Raw genomic sequence first — 25,721 nt, forward strand, 5'->3', positions numbered from 1 at the left:
TTGCAGGTTGCCCATTGAGCCTTACACAAGCAGGACATCTGGTCTCTTACAAACAAGTAGAAAACAATAGGGTTAGTGCCATTCCATGGATGCTACCTTTAAAACACGTGACAACTATGAGCTCTAATGAAGGGCCATTTTTTCTTTAAACTGTGGGGAAATATCAGCATTGCAAAGCCTAAGCAGAAGAGACAGTCATCATTGCCCCCACACTATTTCCAGAGTGACACTATTTGAGCTTAGCTGGAGAAAAAGTTAATGATTGGCTGCCTGACTGCAACATATCATCCGTACATGCAACAAACTTGAATTTGTGCTGCCCGAGTGCTGCTGTTCATTAGACTCTTCTGTACTGGTGCCTTTCTCAGTTGTGACCACAAACTGTTTCTAGTGTGGATGATTCTTTGAGGCTGGCAACAGGTCATCTCTCTAAATCATTCAGGTAACAGAATCACTGATCAAGACTCCAAAATGCTGATCATTATGTACCCTTGTTTTAGTACAGGACTTATCCTCAGGCTATTAATTATCACATTTACTTTTGTTATCAAAACATTAAAACATTATATATATCACATATCTTATACATGCATTGTTTATATGTTTTATAATAAACACATTGTATAAAAAACATTGTCCTCCTTGAGAAAGTTCAATGCTGGGCATCTCACTTTGTTACAAACAATTACTCATGAGTTGTCATGTTGTTATGCTGGCACAGTCTCCAGAACTGAAGAAAGTCCTGCAGGTTGACATGCTTCTATAAAGATTGGACTGGAAAATTCAATATTTCTAAGCAGTACATCAAGCCCAAAAGTAACTGAGCTCGAAGAGTTCGCAACTAACAGCTTCAACAATACACATCCCACTTCCTTTGCTAACTCTTATTTATCCCCCCCAAAGAACAATTAAAGACTGGAAAACCTCCCACAAAGCTTAATCTCCATGTCCTCCGAGGACCCTTTTGTGGAAAATCCTTTAAACTTTTTTAAATTAATGAGACCATTAAAGTGCACTTCCTGTGAAAATTCCCTAGTGGAAGACTAGGGAGGGAAATCTTACCAAATGTCAAGGGCTGAATTTTAGGCCCCATCGCACCATTCAAAAGTCCATGACTTTGGTGGGACCGGAAAATCCCGCCAGTGGGAGGGGCCATAAAATTACGCTCCAAGTATCAGGCAGAGCCAAAGAAAACAGTCAGAATCCACCAGGAGATTCTCATCTAACATGTTATCTCCTTATTCAGGTCTTCAATGTAGTAAGATACAATAGCATCTGACCAGGAGTAGCCAATTTAACCCCTTGAGCCTGTTCTCAGCACAGCTTGGCCTGACTGGTCTCACTTATGTGCCTATTAAGGCTTTATCACCCCAGATACTTAACAAACAGTTGCAATCAAATATGACTTGCCATGTTATGTGCTGCTGGAACTTGGTGCCTAACTGTATATAACCAGATCTATTCTTCAGCAAAACCTCAATGGTAACAGTGCACCGAAGAACAATTTATTTCAGTCAAACCCTCCAAGGCTTTAAACCATAAAGAAAGGTAGAGCTGTCATTGGGATGTCCGAGATTAGGGGATAAAATGAGATTGCCCAACTCGGCAACTGTGTCCTTGGAGTAATTGCGGGGTTGTTTCAACTGCATTGTAGACATGTACAGGTGATTCTTCTGTAACTACATTCTCATGTGTTTCTAATGGCAGGGAATATAAGGATTGTACACATTCCTTTTCAGCCTCTACCTCAGCACACAGGCAATGTCGCTCATTGTGTGAACTATACATTATTTGATGCATTCCCATGATCTTTGTTCTAGTTCAAAGTAACGGTTGATAATAAGTGGAGCATTTAAATTGAAGGCACCAGCAATGCAACAAACAGATCTTAATTTGGCTTGAAAAGCTTGGAATCAGTCAATAATTGACCTCATTATAGACAATGTAGATTTTATAAGTTCATGCTCCTGTTGTGGAGTTTTGTGCCTAAAGAGCACAAGCTGGAAAATTGAACTGGAGTCCAGTGAATTGCCAAGATTTTTTGTCCATTAAATTCCTACACCTTCCAGTTCATAATTTGGTTTAGTCCTTTTACAGTGTAGAATCTCTTCAAGAAGTGGTCTGCTTCTCTAATCAGGAGTATAAACTGGAGCTTTTCTTGTCTTTAAGGCTCAGTACACCAAGTAGTGGTGAAGCTGCAAAATATAATTTTACATGAATAAAATCCTAGTGTTGATCACCATGAATTACAGTTACTAATTATTTATAGTGAATAGGTTTATAAAACAAGTAGTCATTTGGTAGTACAGAACTTGAATGTTGCTGAAAAAGGCGACATGCCTAAGCTTTTCAGCTTGCACTCATCAGGACATTTCACAACAGCCCAGGAGAAAACAACAATTTATACTGAAGAGAGTGTTGATAGGTTTGCAAGTGGCATTGCAATTGAGAATGCACCAGTTGATGGTGACTGACTGTTAACTGCCAAGCATTGTTTGAAATTTAAACCAGGCAACTTGACACTGATTGGTCAAGGCTGAGTCAGACAATGGCTGTTGCTTATTTTGTTTAGCTGAAACAGGCACAATGTGTGTACATGTTCTTTTTGTCTGCAAAGAACAGGGCCCAGTGTATTAATATATGTAGCTTCCAGTATATGCAAATGCGCCACATTGTGTCATTCGGGCTCAATCTTAAATTGGTTGTCAGCGTAATTCTGAGCACACTGAGGATTATTTAGCACCTGATATTCCAAGATTGGGCAACATGTGCTAAATAATCCTCAGTGTGCTAAGAATTACACTGACAACTAATTTAAGATTGTCAGTCGGGTTCACTGTGTGGCACATTTGTGTGTACTGGAAGCTACATATATTAATACACAGGGTCCTGTTCTTTGCAGGCAGAAAGGGCACGTACATACATTGTGCCTGTTTCAGCTAAACAAAATAAGTGGCAGCCATTCGCTGACTCATTCCTCAGTGCAATGCCTTGACCAATCAGGGTCAAGCTGCCTAGTTTAAATTTCAAACAATGTTTGGCAGTTAACTGTCAGTCGCCATCACTGGTGTATTCTCCATGGCGACACCATTTGCCAACCAATCAGCACTGTTTTCACAAAATATAAATTGTTGTTTTCCTCTTATATTGGTATTCTTGCAAAGTGTCCTGATGAGCGCAAGATGAAAAGCTTAAACATGTCTCTTTTGTCAGCAATATAAAACAAATGTTCAAATTGTATTTTAAGCAGCTTTAATTTCAATTCGTATCAGTTTAACTAACCCTTTGCTGCAATGTAATGTTAAAAATACTAGAATGAATTTTAAAGACTCTTTCTGTTGTTTGTACCTAAAGACAGTTAGCTGACTTCAGTTGAGTTGGCAGAAACTATGACTCAACTCTGTGTCCTCTGTCAGGGAAAGATAAATTAACCATGCTATTCAACAATCCCCCCTTTCTGGAGAGTGCTCATGTGCAGATGGGAGATGAGTGCAGGATCATTTAATTTTGTAAGGTTAAATATAGGTGGAGATGATGTAGATACGTAGTAGGCTCCTGAGCTGCTGGAACCAAGCATATGTTAGGCAAAATAAAATAGTTTTGCTGTAAAAAGAGACATTTTGTCAATTCTTTTCGTCTTGCACACATCAGGACAAAGGGAAAACAACAAATTTATATTGTGTGAGAAGAGAGTGTTGATTGGTTGGCAAGTGGACTCTGATTGGTCACGGCATTGCCATGGCGAATGGACCAGTTGATGGTGACTGACAGTTAACTGCCAAACATTGTTTGAAATTTAAACCTGGCAGCTTGACTCTGATTAGTCAAGTCATTGCCCTGAGGAATGAACCAGTAAATTGCTGTCACTAATTTTGTTTTGCTGAAACAGATACAATGTGTGCACATGTTCTTTCTGTCTGCAAAGAATAGGGCCCTGTGCATTAATATATGTAGCTGCCAGTATATAAAAATGCGCCATAATGTGAGCCTGACTGAAGATCTCAAATTGGTTGTCAGTGTAATTATTAGCACACAGGATTGTTTAGCACATGTTGCCCAATCGTGGAATTACATCTAATGTTGGACACTATTTTGAGTTTTGCAAGCATGGGTTGGTTGGGTACAATCTATATCTATCCCACTGGGGACATGTTTGATGCGATCGGCCAGTCTTTGGGACACATGTCCTACATACCTTGCATCACTGGCACTGAAATTCATATATCACATTACTCATTTATGTGATAAGCAAAACATCTTTTTGGCTTGACAGCAGCATCATGTTAGTGGCGAATACCACTCGTGTTGCTACTGCTTAGTAACAGCGTGAAACAGCTAGCTTCACCTGTTGCTCAAATGTTTGAAGTAGACTCAGTACTTTTCAGGGCTGCAAGTGACAGTCTTACGCCCAATCATGAGTTGCGCAATATACAGTGTAAAATGATCTGATTTGGGTAGCCATTATCCCATAGGAAGTCTTTGATGTCCCCTATTCCAGCATCCAGCTTGCATGATGAGCAAATGGCTTGGGCCCTATTTACAAGGTTGCTGATAAGACCAATCTTAGAGGGCATGGAACTGTAAGAAACCCAACGTGTATATTGACCAGTGAAGGTAGGCTTGTGGTAGACCATGGTGGAGAACCACCTGGCAGATTTCTCAACTTGCACATCAAGGAAAGGGAGTGCATTTGATTTCTCCATTTCATAGGTGAATTTGAGTGCAGGATGGAGCCCATTAAGTAATGTGAGGAAATTATTACATGCAGCTGTGGACTTAAACATAGCAAACATATCATCCACATATCAGAACTATGCAAGGAGTAGGAAGTAAGGTATTATTCCATTGAAGACGCGTTTCTCATGGAACCGAGCAAAGATGGTCGAGAGAGCTGGGCCTAAAGGGGTTCCCATGGCAACACCATCTATTTGTTTAAATTTCAAACAATGCTGGGCAGTTAACAGTCACCATCAACTGGTGCGTTCTCCATGGCAATGCCTCTACCAGAATCCATTTGCCAACTAATCAACACTCTAGTCATACACTATAAATTTGTTGTTTTTCTTACATTGGTATTCTTGTGAATTGTCCTGATGAGTGCAAGATAAAAAACTTTGACAAACCATGTCTCTTTTTTCAGCAATACTCAAGTTCTGTACTACCAATTGACTACTAATAAATTAGTTGATAAGGATGAGTCATAAGGCTGGTTAGATATTTTCCAATTTGTTCATTTTCTTTTGGGGGGGTGAAAAGCCAGTGGGAAACTTTACTGTGGATGGTTTGTACAAGGAAAAAGCCTGATTGAATGGACTGTCACCTCTTGTTCTTGCCACCTCAGCTTCCAGCATTCCTGGTGTAATTCAAATGTTAGGCCAGAGCTCCTGTAACCAGAATTTCACAATATGCACAACTAGGGTGAGAAAAGCACTTTTTGTCTGTAATGAACAATATGCCTAGCTTAATTGTGACATGAACCTTATTATTCACTGAATGCAATTGAATTTTACTGCTGGGATTTTGGAGCATGAACTGGGCAGGGTAATTGGGATGCCAACTGCCGAGTGTCATCAATCGGAGGTCTGCACTGTTTTGATAGTGAAGCCACATTTTTATTTTATTGGCTCTCCATGCATTTCCAGCAGTGATGCTCATTGGAGGACAGGATTTCTAGCTACCCCAGCAACCATTTAAAATGTGGTTGCACCTCTTAAAGCAAGGAGTCACAGACCTCTGAAAATCAGTGCTGCTGCCGAGCTGTTGCTGGAGAGCAATATGTCACAGACAAAAGCACCTTGATTCTCATACATGATAGCGGAGCAGGTGAGGGCATGTAAACAGGCCCTATTTCCCTCAATGTTAGGAAAGTACCCAAGCAAACAATACAGCAAGTCTGAAGGGAGCTAGTAGGCAATGTCAACACATGCAGCCATCACCCCAAGTACAGGTTCAGTACCACAAATATTTTAATAACCTGAAACAAATAGCAAGGACATGAATGCTGCTGGCCATGTTGTAAAATGATTGGCTTTGACAAAGAAGCCATTAATGATCAGTGGGCATTGATATTATCAATGGACTACAAATTGACTAATGTGACCACCACCAGCTACTACAACCTGATGTAAAAAAAAGTCTGAAGTCACTTTGACTGCTACAAAAAGCGCATGGCTGGCTGTGAGAGTGGAGTGCAGGCCTTGTTTTAAGAGTCTACACAAGTCTGTGACAACCTTTCTGGAGGTCGTGGCTCTTGATCTACTCTCTCTCTCTCTTCAGGTACCATGCCCTAAGAGGGCATTGGCAACCAGGGACTTATTGTGTGTTGGTCCATTGTTGTGCCTGGCAAAGTGCTGCAGTGGTTTACTGTTGCCTCCTGCAGGTTCTGGCTGACAAGGAGATTCTCTCATTCTTACCACAAGCTGTCAGAGTATTGGAAGGATTTGCAGTTAATAATCAACTTGTTTGGCCATGTTATTAGTGCACCTTCCATGACCATCAAGTCCTAGATTAAGACTCCAACCTGGAACTTCTGGCTTAGAGGTAAGGATGCTACCAATGCACCACAAGATACTCACCCTGATGTACTATTTCTCGGAGAAAAAGTAATAGACCCTGAGCCTATAGCAAGGTAGAGATGACTTAAGGCACCCTTCTGGTGTAGGACTGCCTCAGAGCCTGGCTGCTACTGTTGGTTCAGAGGGAGGATGACTCCCATCTTGCATCCTATGCTTTGTGAAGGTTTAAAAGCAGAAGAAAAATAAAAAATCTATGAAGTCAATTGAAGAACTTAAGAAATCCATCCAGGTGAATTACCCATAGATATTAATAATTGATTAGTTGGTAAATTCCCCTTGAAATATTTGTGAAATATTCCGATCATTGTCCTATACCTGTACCACCCAATAGTTCAAGGTGAGTCTAGCACTACACACTACTTCCTCTTTTGACATTGAAGGGCCTCGATTTAAATATTTTAATGAGTCTCTCACCTGCTCCTGGTGTTCTAGTCTAGTGAAGGCCAAGCAAAATGGTAGCAGGCAAGATCACAGTGGGATGAGGGTACTACATGCGCCACTGCAATTTTTCAGCTGCAACCACAAGGCAGTGTTGAGATCAATCCTCATCTGCTTTTGCAATTCTACACCAGTTGGTGGTGTATTCTTTCATTAAGCTCATTTCCTTAGCTGTATCTTTCAATTATCTGCATAACTAATCTGCAGTACGCGTAGGAAAGACACCACTCTGAATTGCTAAACAATGAAACATCAGCAGTGCAGTGAAACTGCACAAAACACACAACTATGTGCTATGATAAGATGGGGATCTTGACTATTTAGGTTTACACAAAGTAAAGGTGAAGTGCTTCCCCACAGGAGTAAGGAAATGTCAAGCAAATTAGCATGGATGAGTATTCCCGGCAGGAGACACAAAACCTTGGAAGGAGCTGAGTTGTCTTTTCTGACAGTGAATGATGCCCGTCACATGGTGACCTAAAGAGGGGAATAAATCGGAATCAGCTTTTTATTAAAAAAGAATAAATAACATAACACTTTCTTAGGCTATTTACACTTGTTTAATACAACTGTTATTTTGTGATCTAATTTATAGCATATAGTTTACATCACAACTTTTATTAACAGCTTACTTTCTTACTGCTAACTTTTCAAGTCCAATTTCTAGCATGAATGAGTTGTCACTTAAACATCTGGCAGAATGTTCCTTCAGTAAAGCAGCTGCAGCACTAGAATTCTGTGGGTGGAGGAGAGACCAGTATTCATAAATTTAAATAAAGAAAAAAAAAATAATTAAAAAAATGCCCAGTATATTAGATGCAGTATCCATTCCAGGAATTTATTTTAATTTTGTACACTACATTCCCTGCTCACGATGCAGTCGCCTCTACATTGGGGAGACTAAACACAGGTTGGGTGATTGCTTTGCTGAGTACCTCCAGTCTGCAGACATGACCCTGAGCTCCTGGTTGCTTGCCATTTTAAGTCTCTACACCACTCCCACTTATGACCTCTCAGTCCTCAGCCTCTTATACTGTTCTAGTGAAGCTCAAGGAATAGCATTTCATCTTTCAATTAGGCACTTTACAGTTTTCCAGACTCAATGAGTTAAACAAGTTCAGATCCTAACCTCTGCTGCCATTCTTTTGGACAAGAGGTGCTGGCAATGATTTTACACAACCGTTTCCAGCTTCTCTGGGGCATCTTTTGTTTTTTGTATTTGTCCTATTACTGCCCCCCTTTTTGCCATGCCCAATCATTCCATTGTCATTCGACTCCTCTGCCTTCTACCCTGTCATGGACCTTCCTTTTTGTTCTTTCCACCCTCCACATCACCAGCTCCACACTCCGATTCTCTGACTCTGTACTGGCTTAAAACCAGTTACATCCCTAAGCTTTGCCAAGTATGCTGAATCATTAGCTGTTTCTCTCACCACAGATGCTGCCTGACCTGCTGAGTATTCCCAGAATTGTTTTTATTTCACGTTTCCAGCATGTTGAGTATATTGCTTCCAAAATATTTATTTTTGTAGTTTTTGCACACAAAATGAAATGACTGTTGACTGGCTGTAAATTGCACTCCAACTTCGCTACTGTTAGTATACTGGGCTAGGCAGGTAAAAGTCATTCAGGATTTCCTCATGATTGCTGTACCCCACTTTTGGTATAGGCATGTTTGTGGACATTAGAGGACAGAACATTAGAGGACAGAACCAGTTTTGATCATGAAAGCTCCCCCCTGGTTGAATCACTGTCTAGGCTCATAAACAGAATTGGCACTTGGTTGAGCCACAGAATAGTCAGTGCTTGTGTAACAATCACCAAACATGTCAGTGTCTTCAGCAGTATGTTGAAAATGATTGCAGTTGTTGAAGACAATCATTGCATGCAATGATCACCAATAGTAATTTGAGAGATTATTTTAAGCACTGCTTTGGTAATTGGCATTTATGTGTTTCCTTTCAGAATCCTGGTGAACCAATGAATTCCAAAGCACAACTTGACCCATAGGGTGAGAGGCTAAAGGCCTCAGATTCAGCTCTAGCATCCTCAAACCTCTGTTGGCCTTTAACAAATACTAACACTATTGTCCATTGTGGTTTCCTGAACCTGTCTATGAGAAATATAGTTTAATCATAGATAAGATGTACATTTGTCAGCTAATCACATAGAATTTTAAAATATTTCCAATGAAGCATTTCACTTCACTGGAAGGAAATGCTCACCTTGTATTAGCTAAATAATAGCAACACTACAACTGGGAACCACAGAAAACCAAGCTAACCTTTTCAACTAACCAGTTAAGGGAAGGCAAAACCCTTTGTAAAGTATAAAAATGTGGGAACAAAAATTAAATATCGTGGGCTGACGCAATGAACAATTAGATAAATGTAAAAACAAAAAAACTGCGGATGCTGGAAATCCAAAACAAAAACAGAATTACCTGGAAAAACTCAGCAGGTCTGGCAGCATCGGCGGAGAAGAAAAGAGTTGGCGTTTCGAGTCCTCATGACCCTTCGACAGAACTTGAGTTCGAGTCCAAGAAAGAGTTGAAACATAAGCTGGTTTAAGGTGTGTGGGGGGGGCGGAGAGAGAGAGAGAGAGAAGTGGAGGGGGGGGTGTGTGTTCCCTACAACCACACCCCCCCCCACTTCTCTCTCTCTCTCTCTCCGCCCCCCCCCACACACCTTAAACCAGCTTATATTTCAACTCTTTCTTGGACTCGAACTCAAGTTCTGTCGAAGGGTCATGAGGACTCGAAACGTCAACTCTTTTCTTCTCCGCCGATGCTGCCAGACCTGCTAAGTTTTTCCAGGTAATTCTGTTTTTGAATTAGATAAATGTATTGGTTGTAACTAAACATTACAGAGTGCAAAGGTTTTAGATTTAATCCATGAGCTTGGAGGGGGTGGGGGGAGTAGAAATCACATTGTACCATTTTATGCCCTCCTTTCTTAAAGACAGTGAGCTATGTTAACATAAAAATTAAATGAGTGAGGGCAGTACTTGGACATTTCTCAGGTATCATTCTTTCAATATGACCCCAGCCAATAGCTGTCAGTGATATGACAACATCACAGTTGAACCCGATTCTGTCCTCATCCAACACACGCCTTAGTTGGGGTCACTGCACTCCAATTATGAGCAACAGGGATCTCACACCCTTCTTTACTAGTTTTCGATACTTTACTTCTTCAGTAACATTACTAGTTATGTCACTGGTAGGTGTGCTGTGTCTGCTCCAAAGACAGGCAGTTCTCAGTTATATAATGCTTCTTAAGTATGGTTGGTAGTCCCCTGGAATCCCATTGCTCTGTGAGGGAAGCAGACGGCTCGTATTGAGTTTCAAAGCACACATTTTCATTTGGGTATTCTTGTAGTTTCATCTTGTAGGTAAATGTATGGGCACTTCATGGAACATATATAATGTAGAGAACATTTGATCTCAATGAGAGTGAACACTAATTCTGTTCTCTTCTCCAACAACCAAATTCCTTACAAAGTCATGCTCACTAACAGGTCAACTGTTGCTTCCTCACATGAAGTGAATTTTATAAGTTTTGGGCATCCACTCCTTGTTTCATGTTGTCCCTTCCTATTATATGACAGTTTTGCCTGAACCGGAGGGGGCTTGGTGGGGGAATTCAGACAAGATCATTTAGCCCTTGGAAATTCTTTCCTGCAGTATACTACCTCCTCCACAATGACAGGTGTAATTTAATTTGCATAACTCTACTTTTCACTTAAATACCCCATTTATCGCATTACTGCTAATATTTCTGTGCCATTGTAGTGTTTCTAGTATATATTTATTACAACTACAACTTTCTGGCATGTGCATACATATCTGTAATTTATATACCATAAATTTATTGTAATTTTCATGCCTGTTTTTGTGCTTCTCTTAAAGTTAAACATTTTTTTCAAACCTAGAACCATAGAAAAGTTATGGTGCAGGAAAAGGTCATCCAGCCATCATGTCTGCGCCGGACAAAAAGGAAAAAAAAAACTAGGCGCTCATTTTAATCCTACTTCCCAGCACCTGGTCCATAGCCTTGCAGGTTACAGCACTTCAGAAGCAGATCCAGGTACCTTTTAAATGATTTGAGTGTTTCAGTCTCAACCACCAACTTAGACAGTGAATTCCAGACACCCGCCACCCTCTGGGTGAAAAAGCTTTTCCTTCTCTCAAGACCTTCTTTGCATGACACCAAACACACATTGTTCCATTACCCTAATTATCAGCATATTATTAAAACAGCTTTTTCATTACCAGGGTCAATATCTCTACACACCACAGCAGAATTATCATGTGCTATATGCTGCTCGAGGACTAAGGAGAAGAAAAATATCCCATCTAGTGCCTGTGATTTCAAACTGAGTGTCTGCATCATTTGGTTACCATCAGGTTCAGTATCCTTAGGATATTGTTAGGATCATCAAAAGGTGTCACAGACAAAAGAACACAGAGGTGTTGAAGTTGGTGATATTATCTAAACGAATGTACTAATTAAGAATGGATGGTAGGGCACTCAAGCTATAGCTCTAGTGGGGGTGGGGGAGCATAAAAGATTTAAAAATAATGGAAGTAGGTGGGAAAAGAAATCTGGCCAGAGTGTCCACTCCTGACTATTATCTAGTTATTCATGTTGGAGGTGTTTGCCTGGATGCCAAGTGAAGATTTGGGGGCTATTTGACCCTAATCAAAAAGCCCATTAACAATCACTGTCCATACTCACATATGAAGGCTATCATGCATCAAACCACATTCTGTTGTGAGCTGCTCATTGCAAGACTGGAAGGGTAAACTGAGAAATTTACTTGAGCATTGTGCAAACTTAATACATGTTAGGAAGCAATGTTTGCAGCAAGCAAACAATTTATGTTACAGTTGTGGCGGGGTGGGGGGGATGACTCATTTGCACCTAGTGTTTAAGTTTTGAATGGCTGGTGTCAATCCATAATTTGTTGTATTTAAGGTGTGTATTGTCCAATTAACTACACAGCGTGAAATCAAAAAACTGATAAATTACTTCGATGATTCAATACTGAAAGACAAACAATCAAATTCACTTTGGGGTCATGAATCATTCGTTCCTATCTTAATTCTTTGTTTACTTCTCATTAAAAGGGTAACTTTTTGGCTTATATTTCTTTCAGGGAGAATCTCTAAAGAGGGCACACGTTAATATTTAGGCCATGCTGAAGATAATTTTCCAGTCAGTTGGTCATCTTCAACACCATTGAAATATCTGATAGGCATTTTCAGCAAGCAAGGCTCCCCACCAGTAGTGCTCATTGGTAAAATTAACCCTGAACTATTAACTTAGCTGGTTGGTATCAATTTTATTTGAATCAGAGGTCATGGATTCAAACCTCCTTCTAGTATTTAGCCATGTAATCTAAGATGACAATTCAGTGCAGTACTGAGGGAGGACTGCCCTTTACATGAAATGCTAAGCTAAGACCTTGTGCCTGATCCACTGGCATTATTCAAAGAACAGCAGGTAGCTCTGATTTATTGGAAAACATTGTCAGCAACAGATTAGCTACTCTTTTAATGGTCACAAATTTCTAAAGCATCCAAACTGGTTTTGGCCTGTAATATGGGAGATTTCCAAATTTATGGCATAATATGGTCTGATGGTGAACCATCTATTGACAAAGGCAGGTTAACTGAAACATTTGCTGAAACTATTAGTGATTGTTGTCTAATATACCATTCTAGTGATAAGTCTAGTGTACTCTATCTAGTTTTAACCAGTGGCCCTAGTGCAGTGTCAGACGCTGTGTTGAGGAACACCTGGGCAAAAGTGATGACAATATAATTTTGATTTAATCTTATTAACCAAGCAAAAGATACTGACATTTCGAGAAGACTAATTTTATAAAAATGGCTTAAGATTTGGAAAGAGGTAATTGCACGGCTGTATCAGGCAGGGAAATTAGTTTTGAGGAGAAATGGGTAGTAAAACCATTCTAAAGCAAAAAGCAGCCATACATGTCCCAAGAATTAAAAAGGGCATGTGGCAGAATAAAACCAAGATGGCTTTTTTGAAATAATGGGTCTGGCATATTTGCCTACATACTGTGCTTCAAGAGTTCATTATTTGTGATAAAATCAAAATGCTGCAGATGCTGGAGATCTGAAATAAAAATAAAGTGCTGGAAGAGCTCAGCAGGTCTGGCAGCATCTATGGAGAGAGAAACAAGAGTTAACGTTTCGAGTCCAATAGGACTTCTTCAGAACTGACTTCTTTGTGAAGTAGTTTGCGATCTTTCCGAAATGGGATAAGGTACTATATAAATACAAGATTTAAGTCAATAATCTTCATCATATCTTAAACAAAAACAGAATTACCTGGAAAAACTCAGCAGGCAGCATCGGCGGAGAAGAAAAGAGTTGACGTTTCGAGTCCTCATGACCCTTCAACAGAACTGATCTTTCTTTACAAGGAGGGAAATATAAGCTGGTTTAAGGTGTGTGTGGGGAGGTGGGGGGGGGGGGGGGGATTGTGGGGAGAAGTGGAAGGGGGGGGGTTAGGATAGGAGCAGATCATCAAAAGATGTCACAGACAAAAGAACAAAAGAACACAGAGGTGTTGAAGTGGTGATATTATCTAAACGAATGTACTAATTAAGAATGGATGGTAGGGCACTCAAGGTATAGTTCTAGTGGGGGTGGGGGAGCATAAAAGATTTAAAAATAATGGAAATAGGTGGGAAAAGAAAAATCTATATAAATTATTGGAAAAGAAAAAAAAACAAAAGGAAGGGGGAAGAAACAGAAAGGGGGTGGGAATGGAGGAGGGAGCTCAAGACCTAAAGTTGTTGAATTCAATATTCAGTCCGGAAGGCTGTAAAGTGCCTAGTCGGAAGATGAGGTGCTGTTCCTCCAGTTTGCGTTGGGCTTCACTGGAACAATGCAGCAGGCCAAGGACAGACATGTGGGCAAGAGAGCAGGGTGGAGTGTTAAAATGGCAAGCGACAGGGAGGTTTGGGTCATTCTTGCGGACAGACCGCAGGTGTTCTGCAAAGCGGTCGCCCAGTTTACGTTTGGCATCTCCAATGTAGAGGAGACCACATTGGGAGCAACGAATACAGTAGACTAAGTTGGGGGAAATACAAGGGAAATTCTGCTTCACTTGAAAGGAGTGTTTGGGCCCTTGGACGGTGAGGAGAGAGGAAGTGAAGGGGCAGGTGTTGCATCTTTTGCGTGGGCATGGGGAGGTGCCATAGGTGGGGTTTGAGGAGTAGGGGGTGATGGAGGAGTGGACCAGGGTGTCCCGGAGGGAACGATCCCTATGGAATGCCGACAGGGGAGTGAAGGGAAGATATGTTTGGTGTTGGCATCGTGCTGGAGTTGGCAGAAATGGCGGAGGATGATCCTTTGAATGCGGAGGCTGGTGGGCTGATAAGTGAGGACAAGGGGGACCCTATCATGTTTCTGGGAGGGAGGAGAAGGCGTGAGGGCGGGTGCGTGGGAGATGGGCCGGACATGGTTGAGGGCTCTGTCAACGACCATGGGTGGAAAACCTCAGTTAAGAAAGGAGGACATGTCAGAGGAACTGTTTTTGAAGGTAGCATCATCAGAACAGATGCGACAGAGGCGAAGGAACTGAGAGAATGGGGTGGAGTCCTTACAGGAAGTGGGGTGTGAGGAGCTGTAGTTGAGGTAGCTGTGGGAGTCGGTAGGCTTGTAATGGATATTGGTGGACAGTATATCACCAGAGATTGAGACACAGAGGTCAAGGAAGGGAAGGGAAGTGTCAGAGATGGACCACGCGGAAATGATGGAGGGGTGGAGATTGGAAGCAAAATTAATAAATTTTTCCAAGTCCGGAGGAGAGCATGAAGCAGCACTGAAGTAATCATTGATGTACCAAAGAAAGAGTTGTGGAAGGGGGCCAGAGTAGGACTGGAACAAGGAATATTCCACATACCCCATAAAGAGACAGGCATAGCTGGGGCCCATGTGGCTACCCATAGCCACACCTTTTATTTGGAGGAAATGAGAGGAGTTGAAGGAGAAATTTTTCAGTGTGAGAACAAGTTCAGCCAGACGGAGGAGAGTAGTGGTGGATGGGGATTGTTCGGGCCTCTGTTCGAGGAAGAAGCTAAGGGCCCTCAGATATCTATATTTTTTTTTCATCATATCTTAGTAGCTAACTAATTTGCATATGCTCTGCTTTTGTTTCACATAACTTTAACATTTTACACAGTGTAACTCAGTGTAGGTAAGAAACCGCATCGGCAGTTCAGTTTACAAGCTTCTCACTCATCTCATTTCCAGGAACTGAATATTATAATTATTACGACTTAATTGCTATGCACTTGCTTTGCCATAGTTCGATCTTAAAGACAAAGGTGCTCTATGTCTTTGAATCAACTTACTGCATGCCAATCTATTTAGTAAGAACAAGTATGCAAACAGAAAGTGGGGGGCGGGTGTACCAGGTCTGCAGGCTCTGCGAAATCACTGACAATGGGATCAGTCTTCAGGGAGATTGCTGTCAACCTTTTGCGCTCACTAGGGGTCGTCGAATGTCAGAAAATCAATTTGGTGACAACAGGAAGGACGCGCAACTAAACACAGATCCCTAGAAACACTCTAGGATTAGCAGCCGCAGTGCCTTCATAAAATTACAAGTGTGCGAAATTCATTGAATCGATAGCTGAGGCCAGTCGGTGACGCCGGGACGAAGCAAAGCAGTGCAATATAAAGTGTGTTAGAAAGTTACAGTTGGAGCACAAATGATAAAGGGCAGGCTATTTAAGGGCATTTAATCGCCAGGTTGCGGGATAATTTGAGGATTGATGGAGTGACGTCAGTACGTACCTTGATAGCAGAGTAATCTCCTTGTGGACGGTCTAATCTCAGAGGGAAATGGGCACGTTTCTACTCAGATGTGGGTACTCGCTACAAGCACCGTGCTAACGTATCAGTAAACAGCTCCCGGAATGAGTAAAGCGAGAAGTAAAATAAAAACTCTTTAATAGCAGGCTCTGCGCGGCTCCTGAACTCCACTGTGCGTTTCCGTGCATCTAAGGTATGTGCAGCACTTGGCTTTTTTTTCCCCCTGCCTGTCGAACCCTATGAAATGTTTAACCGTAAAGATAGAGATTTATTTTCGGGGCCAGTCTTTTCCCACGGCGATGTTAAAGTACGATTGTGTTATTTAGGCTGAAATCTTAAGCAATCGTTTCGACTAGGCTTTGCGTTAAAAAAAAGACCAGATTTTGAAATTGAGGCTTTTTTTGTGCCAATCTCGTCACTTTCAGGGCAAGCTGAGTAAGTGAGTGGCTACCTGTGGTTTAAGTGTTCTCTGGTGGTATATCAGACTGACTCCCGGAATGTTACTCGTTGATTATGTAACTGCGCTGAAAGGTCAGGAAATACCGTGTTAGCTGATAAGTACTGAAAGGATGAGTTTAAAACCGCCTGCAGGCTGCACTTTGTGAGGGATCACAATATCATTTTAAACTGGCATTCACTGTCTAATGAAATGAGATGTGTTCGATCAATATTTTTTTTAAAGAAAAGAAAAAACAAAAAAACCTTCATCAAGGGCATGTATTGAATTCTGTTTTGATATTCTGGCATGATTTGTTCACACCAGGCTTGGTGTCTCAACAAACTTGCACGATCAGGGAAGAAAATTCTAGGTGGACCATACTGTTTATGAGCAGGCGGTAGAAACTTTTACAAGAGGGTAATGCATTAATGTCGGGTAAAAATAGAGCGTAAAGGACAGTAATATAAAGGGGTCGCCTTGATCAGATGTTAGCAACTCACGCTTCATTCTTGGCTGATCTAATGAAGTTTTACAAGCATAAGGATTCATCTATTTTGTTTTAAGGGTATAATTTGATAGACGGGACGATGAGTCCATGATAACTTTAGCAGAGACAGTTGATTTAATTATTACAGTATTTGCTTCAGTTCTAACATACTACTTGAACCGCTTATGGTTTTACCCTTCCCCCACTCCGATGAAAAGCGATTAGACACATACGAACGTGACTTACCAGCCAGTTGCAACAGATCTGACTGGCATCTTGTTCTTACTGTAGTGTTTATATTTCTTCCTTTAAAATACACCAGTTAGTTCACATTATGGGGCAGTTATTTTCTGAATATAACTTGGTGCTATGAAGCGGTTTTCGTATTGCCTTCACACAAGAGCCAGAGCTCCTCTGGTCGCTGTGTATACCACGTCATTCAGGAGTGATTCAAGAACAGGCAGCGTTTTCAGCGACACCGTCAAGGCATCTCTTACTTTCTCGCAAGATGAACAAGCGATGACTAAGTGCTTTGCTCGAACCAATTCTAACAGCGTGAGAATACCTGGAGGAGGCACCCTCACGCCACTTCCGTTTCTCGGTAACCCGTGTAAAACATCTTGAAAGTTTAGGCAGTTTGTTCCAGTATTTCTAACATGAATATAATACGCATCGGGTTTAAAGACCTAATGCAACAGCCAAATCAATTCTGACTTCAAAATCGTCACTATGAGTTGGAGGCCAGTGAGCGAAGTTCTGCATACATGTTTAAGTATCTATGCATAAAGCACCGATCTACCCGATTAGAAGCTGGTATGAACAAGCCACATCGTTACATCTCTTTAGAGAACTATAACTTAAAAAAATAAATTCGACCTTGCAGTTAATAGCTGAAAGATGTGCTGACAAAATTTCACATTAATACTTTTTCACTGTAACAAAAGACTAAAAACACTAATGACTAGACACTTCATATAGGCAATTTATATTTTAAACCACAAAACAGAACATTACTTTTTTTATTTTAGCACAACCAAAAACACACTTCACAGATATATTTTACATTATCTTTTAAGTAGATATTCAAATCTCCCAGAACCAATCCAAGGTGATTCTTAGCTCCTGAAAGTTTACTTCTGTTCTTTTCCTTTCTCAGCCTGGGAACTTTTAATCTCAGAAATGTCTTTCACAGAGAGGATTTTTTTCCCCCTCAGCTTCTTCCTCAATCCCAGCCAGGAAAATCTTCCAGCCTCATTTTAACTCCTCACAAATGTGGTCTTTTCAATCTGAGCACAAGCTCCCACCCAAATCCCTGCATGGCAAACCAGCGTCTTGCTGTCTACAGTTGCTTTCCCTCTCCTGGATTCTGGGAGACTAACCTTGTCTGTGAGTTTTCAGGGATATCTTATGCCTTGCCCTTCTCTATGACAATGCGAATCACTTGTATCCAGGTAAAAATGTGGTTAGCCATCCTTGAGGCACCAGCTCTCTTATCTTGGAAGTAAATGGACAGTTTAAAACAACTGTTTACAACTAGATATTTTTTAATATCTAGTTTTAATACTTTTTTGGGACTTTGGAAACTTGCAGTTTATCTGCTCTTAACACACAGGTTGCTGACATTGTCTCCAACTGTAAATACCTTACACCTTCTTCCCAGTAAAACAGTCTGGGCCCTCTTTGATCTCTATCAAACCAACCAAGCTTGCTGTCAGACAGACTTCAGAACAGGTCATATGACCCCCTTTATTTTACCTTAAATTTAAGACACAATCCCAGAACATAATCCTATAAACCTCATCATTGTAACAATCTCATCAATTAGCAGTACTTGGAAAACAACACAGTTATCATACTGACTCTGCAATATACTGGTAATCTGACTACTGGCTGGTTAGTCTGCAGCTTTTAAACATGTACCCGATTATACATTTATCTGGAAGAATCATGAAGGGACTGTGGAATGAGCCCGCCAAGGCAGATAGCTTGTTCTTGCTCTTGACTTTCTCGTGTTCCCATATTCTGTGTCAGATGGTTTGAGTACCTACTCTTGGTATTTTGTGCCACCATTGGAACTTTGTTTTGCTTCCTTCACACTTTGTGTATCATTACCATTAGTGTAAAAAGGGAAAACAATGTGAAAGTGTACGAGCAGTAGCCCTGTAGTACCTTAGACAATTGTCCATTTTTCACATTTAAGCACTGATGGACTGTTCGACTATTGGGGCATCACAGCTGAGCCTGCTCTTGTCCTTATCTGTGCAGGAGTCACTGGCTAGCAATCCAGACTTGTATCCTTTGACGCAGCATTTTCCCCTTACTAACTCAGTGATTCTGTAGCCAATAGTAGGACTCCTCTAATACCAACTCTGAGATCAGTTAACCCAAGACAGATGCAAAGCTTTCCTAGATTGTTTGGTTTAGGACTGTGCCAGGTGATTTATTTAGCCATTTAGCTTGGAACTTTGGTTTTCAATTAGATGCAAACATGCTAGCTCCAAATTTGCTGCATAAAACATTCACCAGCATTAATTCTTTATTTTGAACAATACTACCAACAATTTTTTAAAATTACTGGCTTCATGTCAATTTGGTTGTGCTCAACCACACAAAAATAACAAGACCAATTACTACCGGCAGTGTTTTATGAAGCCTCCATTGTAACTTTCAAGCTTTGGCTTCAAACTTGTCTACAGAGTATCTCCTGACATATGTCAGACTGCAACTACCTGACATCAAAATGTATGTTGTGCTGCGACTTCTAAGTATACATCTTGTAAACAAAAATAGAACACATAGAATTGGAGGCAACTTATTGGCTTGGGGCGGGGGTGGGGGTTTGGGAAGGAAATTGATTATGACGTAGGAGACAAGAGAGTAGGGTTAATCGGCATATACTCAAATTGTAGAATGTGACTATTGGTGTCCCCCAGGGATCTGTGCTGTGGCCTCAGATTTCAGCTTTTCACTATATTTATAAATGAGTTGGATGAAAAGAAAGAACCCTATATCTAGGTTTGCTGACAAAATTAAGCTAGGTCGTAGAGTGAATCATGTAGACGGAAGCAGAAAGTTGCAAAGGGACCTTGATAGATGAAATGAATGGACAAAACTGTGACAGGTGGAGTTCAATCTAAGAAAATGTGAGGTCATTTACTTTGAACCTAACAAAGATGTATCAGAATATTTTGTGAATGATGAGAAGCTAGAAACTGTGGTTGAGCAGAGACATTTAGGGATCTAAATACAGAAATCACTAAAAGTTCATGGACTGCTACAAAAATAATTAACATGCTAACTGACTCTTGGCCCTTTTCTCAAGGAGGCTGGAATGCAAGAGGTGTAAATTATTTTGCAGTTTAACAAAGCTTTGCTTTGATCTCATCTGAAGTACTGTGTTCAGTTTTGGACACCACACCTCACAAAAGATATCATTAGTCTTGGAATGGGTGCAGGGTAGAATTACTAGAATGATAGAGGGCTAAACAGTTAAATTATGAGGGCAGGTTACATAGACTAGGTATGTATTTCCTTGAATATTGAAGATTAAAGGGTGATCTAATTGAGGTGTTTAAAATTAAAATATTTCATACAATGGATAGGGAGAAACTATTTCCTCTGATGGGGCAAGTCCAGAACCAGGGGTTAGACCTAAAAATTAGAGCCAGGCCATTTCGGGTGATGTTGGAATGCACTTCTTCACACAAAGGGTAGTGAAAATCTGGAACTCCCTCCATCAAAAATTGTGGCTATGCCAATTGAAAATTGCAAAACTGAGATTAATAGACATTTGTTAAGCAAGGTTATTAAGGGTAAAGAAACCTGGGTGGGAAGATGGATTTAAGATACAGATCAACAATAATCTAATAGAATGATGGAACAGCCTCGAGGTGTGGAATGGTCTATACCTGTTCATATGTTCTTACTTGCAGAAAGTAAGTACTGCCAAAAAAATTCTAAAAAAAAATCAAAATTAGGCCTACATGAACAGTTTGCATTTGAACATCATTTTTAACATGGTAAAATATTCCAAGATACTTCCCAGGACCACTGTAAAACAGAGTTTGACACAACCCCATATAAGGAGATATTAGGGCAAGTGGCAAAAAAAATTGGAGCAGAATTTTTCATCTCGTGGGTGGGCGTGAGCCCAACCCAAATGGGAATAAAACAGTGTGTGATGATGTCGGGTAAGCATCATGACATCATCATGCACTTGCATGATATTTTGTTCGGTAGACACACGTGGGTCCAATTGACTGTGATTTTTCCTTGCCTGTATGATTTTCTGCTTGTCGCACGGCAAAACAGGCAGGCAACCAGCTGACATTTTCACAAACTTCATCCAAGAGCAGGATAAAAAGGGTCAGCATCATTGCCAGTGTGAGTAGTGGGGAGTTTGGGAAATAGTTAGCTGCTGGTTGCTTAATGGCACATGTCAGCTCTATCTCTGTTTGGGACTTCATTCTTAGCATTTTCAGGCTTAATTTCAGGACTCATTGCTGTCTGCAAGGCCCCTGGAGGATTCAGACCGTGTAGACCCTTCCAGGTATCAGACAGCCTTCCCTTACCTTGGTAATGGGGATTGTGGTCTTTGCTGGCGGCACCTCATCTGAGGAGGAAAAGAGGGGCAGAAGAGAGGGGAGGCCACATGTCCCTGTGCAGCTTCCAGGGGAGGGACCTGAGGGAGGAGAGGCACAAGCGCAAGGGGCATAGGACCAGCAGGTAGTCCAAGGTGGAAGGGGCCGCAGAAGACGCCCTATCCTGCTGCCAGGGTTTACAGACAGCAATGCAGCTACTTCAATATATCCAAGGTGCAATGCTGAAGGAGGCTCCACCTCTCAAGCGAGACAGTGACCTCCATTTGCCAGATGATTGGGTCTAACATCAGCTCTGTCTGTGTGAGTGGACACCCCATGCCACTGGCTCTTAAGGTCACAATGGTCCTCAACTTCTATGGCTCTGGCTCTTTCCAGGGCTCATGGGATATCTGTGAGGAGTGTCCCAACCAGCTGTCCACAGTTGCGTCAAGCTGTTTCAGGTGGGTACTGACATTTATTCTTTACTGTACAGATGAGGCCAGCCAGGTTGAGTGAGCCAGAGGCGATTGCTGGACTCCCCTGCATCCAGGATGTCATTGACTGCACGTGGCCATTAAGGTGCCAGTGGGTCAGCCAGGTGCCTTTGTCTACAGGGATTCCACTCCATGAATGTAGGGGGAGTGTGTGACCATGGGATGCATATTCTGCAACTCTGGGCAAGGTACCCTGGCAGCTCCCATGACGCTTATATCCTGAGACACTCCCAGGTGCCAAGACTCTTCAGTGCTCCAGCCTGACTGCATGGATATGTGTTGAAAAGGCAGCTAATGATGCCTCTCCACCACCCAAAACAGAGGCAGAGAAGTGTTACAATGCATGTCATGCCTCCACAAAGCTGGTGGTAGAGAGGACCATAGGTCCTCTCAAGATGTGCTTCCAATACCTGGACCGTTCAGGGGGATCTCTACGTAACAGAGTGTATGTCACTGATCATGGTTGCATGCTGCACTCTCCACAATCTGGCACTGGCAAGGGGGTACCGACTGGAGGAAGAGGATCTTGAGGCAGCAGCACAGGCCACAGATGATGTGTCCAGTAGTAAATCCGAAGATGAGCACGGTGAGGGGAATGGCAAGGGTGTGGACCCAGACCTCGGTAACCAACAGGGAGGCAGGGACACCAGGGATGCCTTGATCCAATGCTCCTTCAGCTAGGTTACCAAAAATCAGCTTCAACCGCATGCCAGGGCTGCCTCCTCCAACCCGGATGTCTGAAAGGACCCTTTCATTTGAACACAAAGAACACTCAGTGCCTGTGCAATAATGTTCAGAGCCACCTACGTCCAGCATTACATACTGGTGTTCCCTGCACCAATGAAATTAAAAGGTGAAGCATACTCAGGCCGTGAGGACAAAAACACAATTTGTCATCCAGACGATTCAATAATTTTAACAGAAATGTTTCTGGTATTCAACATCAGACCAGTATACTTAAAGTTAACAAAAATGAACATAAAAATCACCCGTGACCTGTATCTCTTGTGCTCGTGGTGCCTTTAACTTAGGTTTGCGAGTGCTACATCTAGCTTCCCCCCCCTCACTGGCGCCGGCATTGGAGACAGCTGTTGACCCTGGTGTCTTGTTGGCCTTGATGACCTTGGCAGTTGTCCTCTGGCTAGTGGAGCCTGTGCAGGCTCCGCATGGGAGGGGACCACCAGTGCCATGGCTGGCATCTCCCCAATCGCCTCAGCCTCATTAGATGTCCCGATCACTAGGGGAGGGATAGAGCTGCTGATGTTATCCAGAATGCCCTGAGATGAGCCTGCAGAGATGACAGGCAGCATGTGCACCAACCTGAGGTCTACGTTGTCCTCCCTGTACACCACTGATGGACGGACACCCAGTTGGGATACTGGGTTCCTCACCCATCTCCCATACGAACACTGACCACCTGAAGTCATTGCCTGTGTGAGGGCTTGCAGGTCCGAGCGCAATCCCAGGAACCCCTCATTCTGTCCCTGGAGCAGCCTCTCCATAAGAGTCGTCAATCTCTCAATTAAGGAGGCAGTTTGCTCAGCCATGACAGTCAATGAAGTGCTTACCCTCTGCATGGACTCCTGCATCACAGAGACTATGGCACTCAGACCCTCATGGATCTCTGCAAGATCCTCCCACACATCTCGCCGGATATCCAGCATCTGCCGTCTGATGGACGACTCCAGGGGCTCACCATCAGCCTTCGACTGAGCATCGTCCTGGTCCCCAGGAGTCCTCCAACTGCCGACATCCTGGGCATTCTCTGTCTTTGCCTGCACCTCAAGTGATTGTGAAGTGTCCTCACCAATGTGCACTGATATATTAGCTGTCGCTTTAATGCCCACCAAGTGTCTGTGCTGGTGCCTGCTTCAGAGAGCGGGTGTGACTCAGGTGCAAATGATGTCTGGTGTTCCTCTGGTGTCAGGGTTGGCTCTTCGGGGTCTGAAGATTGAATGACTGCTGGAGAACCCAGAAGGGAGAACAAGGACATGTTATTAGTTAACATCATCACACTGTCACTGTGAATGCCAGGCACACTGGTGAGTCAACGGAGATCTGCATCATGGTGCCCTCATCTTCCAATGATCAACAGGGACTCCAGGTTTGACGCTCACTTCAATGAAGAGACTACACTAGAATGGTTGCACAAGCTGAAACTCTCACCTCTGTGCACTGCACTCTTACCTTCGACTGGCACCCCCGCCTCTTCACACCCAGTTGCACGTGGTGTGTGCTGGCTCTCAAGCTCCAGGGCATCTTGCTCATACCTTGAAAGGATTAGGAGGCTAGTGGATCCTCCGTTGGTCTGTGGCCTTTCTATATTCTTGTGGGCTGTCTTCTCCTGACACAACAGAGGAGCATTGATTAGTCCACTCTGTACATGCAGTGCCATTGCTGCTTGGCCAACCCCAGCTGAGGAGCACCTGGCAGGGCACTTCCAGGTTGTGGTAATCAAGCTGCAAGACACTTAGTCCAAGCAGCCAGGGCTTAACCCCTTGGTCAGCTTGGGCATGATTGACAGTTGGCATGCAGACCTGAGCACCCCTGAGGTCCACGGGAGGAAGCCAGATCATAACACATTTTCACACTGGCCCATGCCAACATGGTACGCACCCTTCCTGAGTGCCACATCATGCCAATGGTTGCTGACCAGTGCTGCCACCTCCTCCCATGCCCTCTTGGTGAGGTGCGGTGGCCTCCCCTTCCCATCCCTGAGGACAAGAGTGCCCCTTCTGGCAGCCACCTTCTCCAGGAGGACAGTGAGGCACTCATCAGAGAAGCAGGGGGCTGAGTGCCCACCCAACCTGCCCTCCTGCCTGCCATGTCCATTCGGGTCCATTAAGATAACACAGAACAGATGTCCTTCTGGGGCTGCCTGGGCCATTCTTAAACTGGCTGCTGGTCACCATTGGACCTGGTGGCCAACAGGCTTCCGCCCTCGCTCAGCCCTTCCCGACCAGTGAAGAACTGTGTTTCACACTGGGCGGGCCTTAATTGGCCCACCAGTGTGGAATTGTGGTCAGGGCTTGGTGTCGGACAGTAGTCGGTTTCGCAGCCGCTCCTGGGCCCTGCCCGACGAAGGGAAGGGAAAATCCTGCCCTTGTAGATTTGGATTTCAAAAGGATCTTAAGCATATGCCAGCTTAAGTAAAAGACCAAAACTCCAATGACATCTCACTGTCTAAAATATGAATTATATTGCAGAAATCAAGTTTTAGGTCAATTACTAAGTATTTTGATTGTTTGTAAGTTCCTACTACTTTTGAAATATGATTTACCCTTTTGGATAAAGTACTTGGTTATTGTTCCCCGGTTAAGGTTTAAAGTGGTTAAACTATTCATAAACTATTCATGGCAGGTTCAAACCCCTGTCTATGTCAAGTTAACCAACCTTACCAATAATAGTAACAGGGCACTACAATTGACATCAATACTACTGGAATTGGAGGAGAGAAACTAAATTGCAATTAGCAGCAGGAAGCACAATCTAGTTTGCCCATTCTGGGAATGTTCATGTCTGGCAAGACCAAGATTGGTTGTTCTGCCCCCAGCAGTCTAATTGCCTGCTGGCAGTCACTGTCCAAGCTCAGGCAGAAATGTACATCAAAGGCTCTGCAATGTCTGTGGAATCGTAACCCAGAAAAGGAAGAAAATTGGTGGGGGATAAAAGGAGGAGAAAGTGATTAATTTTGACAGGTGAAGGCTGTTATAATTTTTATGTGCAGATTAAAGTATTCAAAACCGAAGTAGGAAACTTTTGTACAGTTAAGATATATCTCCCTTTTGTTTTCGGTGTTTCATCGGAAAAGTGGGGAAGAGACGATTTTTTTTTCTACTGAACTATCACCT

General features: G+C 42.5%; 1 protein-coding gene and 1 long non-coding RNA gene across 3 annotated transcripts in view; one reads left to right on the forward strand and one right to left on the reverse strand.

The window, feature by feature from the left end:
* Positions 1-472: 472 nt before the first annotated feature.
* On the reverse strand, positions 473-17,361 carry LOC121277016. Of its 2 annotated transcripts, XR_005942779.1 has the most exons (4): positions 17,043-17,336; positions 7,646-7,749; positions 5,321-7,490; positions 473-2,195 (listed from the first exon to the last, which is right to left on the reverse strand). It is a non-coding gene; the product is annotated as an uncharacterized LOC121277016 (long non-coding RNA). The 2 variants fall into 2 exon arrangements; XR_005942781.1 differs by lacking the exon at positions 7,646-7,749 and having other exon boundaries at positions 17,043-17,361.
* LOC121277008 (tolloid-like protein 1) overlaps positions 15,590-25,721 on the forward strand; it is a 427,048-nt gene continuing 416,916 nt past the window's right edge. Inside the window, exon 1 of the mRNA XM_041185854.1 lies at positions 15,590-16,063. The gene's annotated coding sequence lies outside the window, so the exon portion shown is untranslated. The remainder of the gene's footprint in view (positions 16,064-25,721) is intronic.

The sequence above is a fragment of the Carcharodon carcharias genome, chromosome 1 (genome assembly GCF_017639515.1).
Source record: "Carcharodon carcharias isolate sCarCar2 chromosome 1, sCarCar2.pri, whole genome shotgun sequence".
NCBI lineage: Eukaryota > Metazoa > Chordata > Chondrichthyes > Lamniformes > Lamnidae > Carcharodon > Carcharodon carcharias.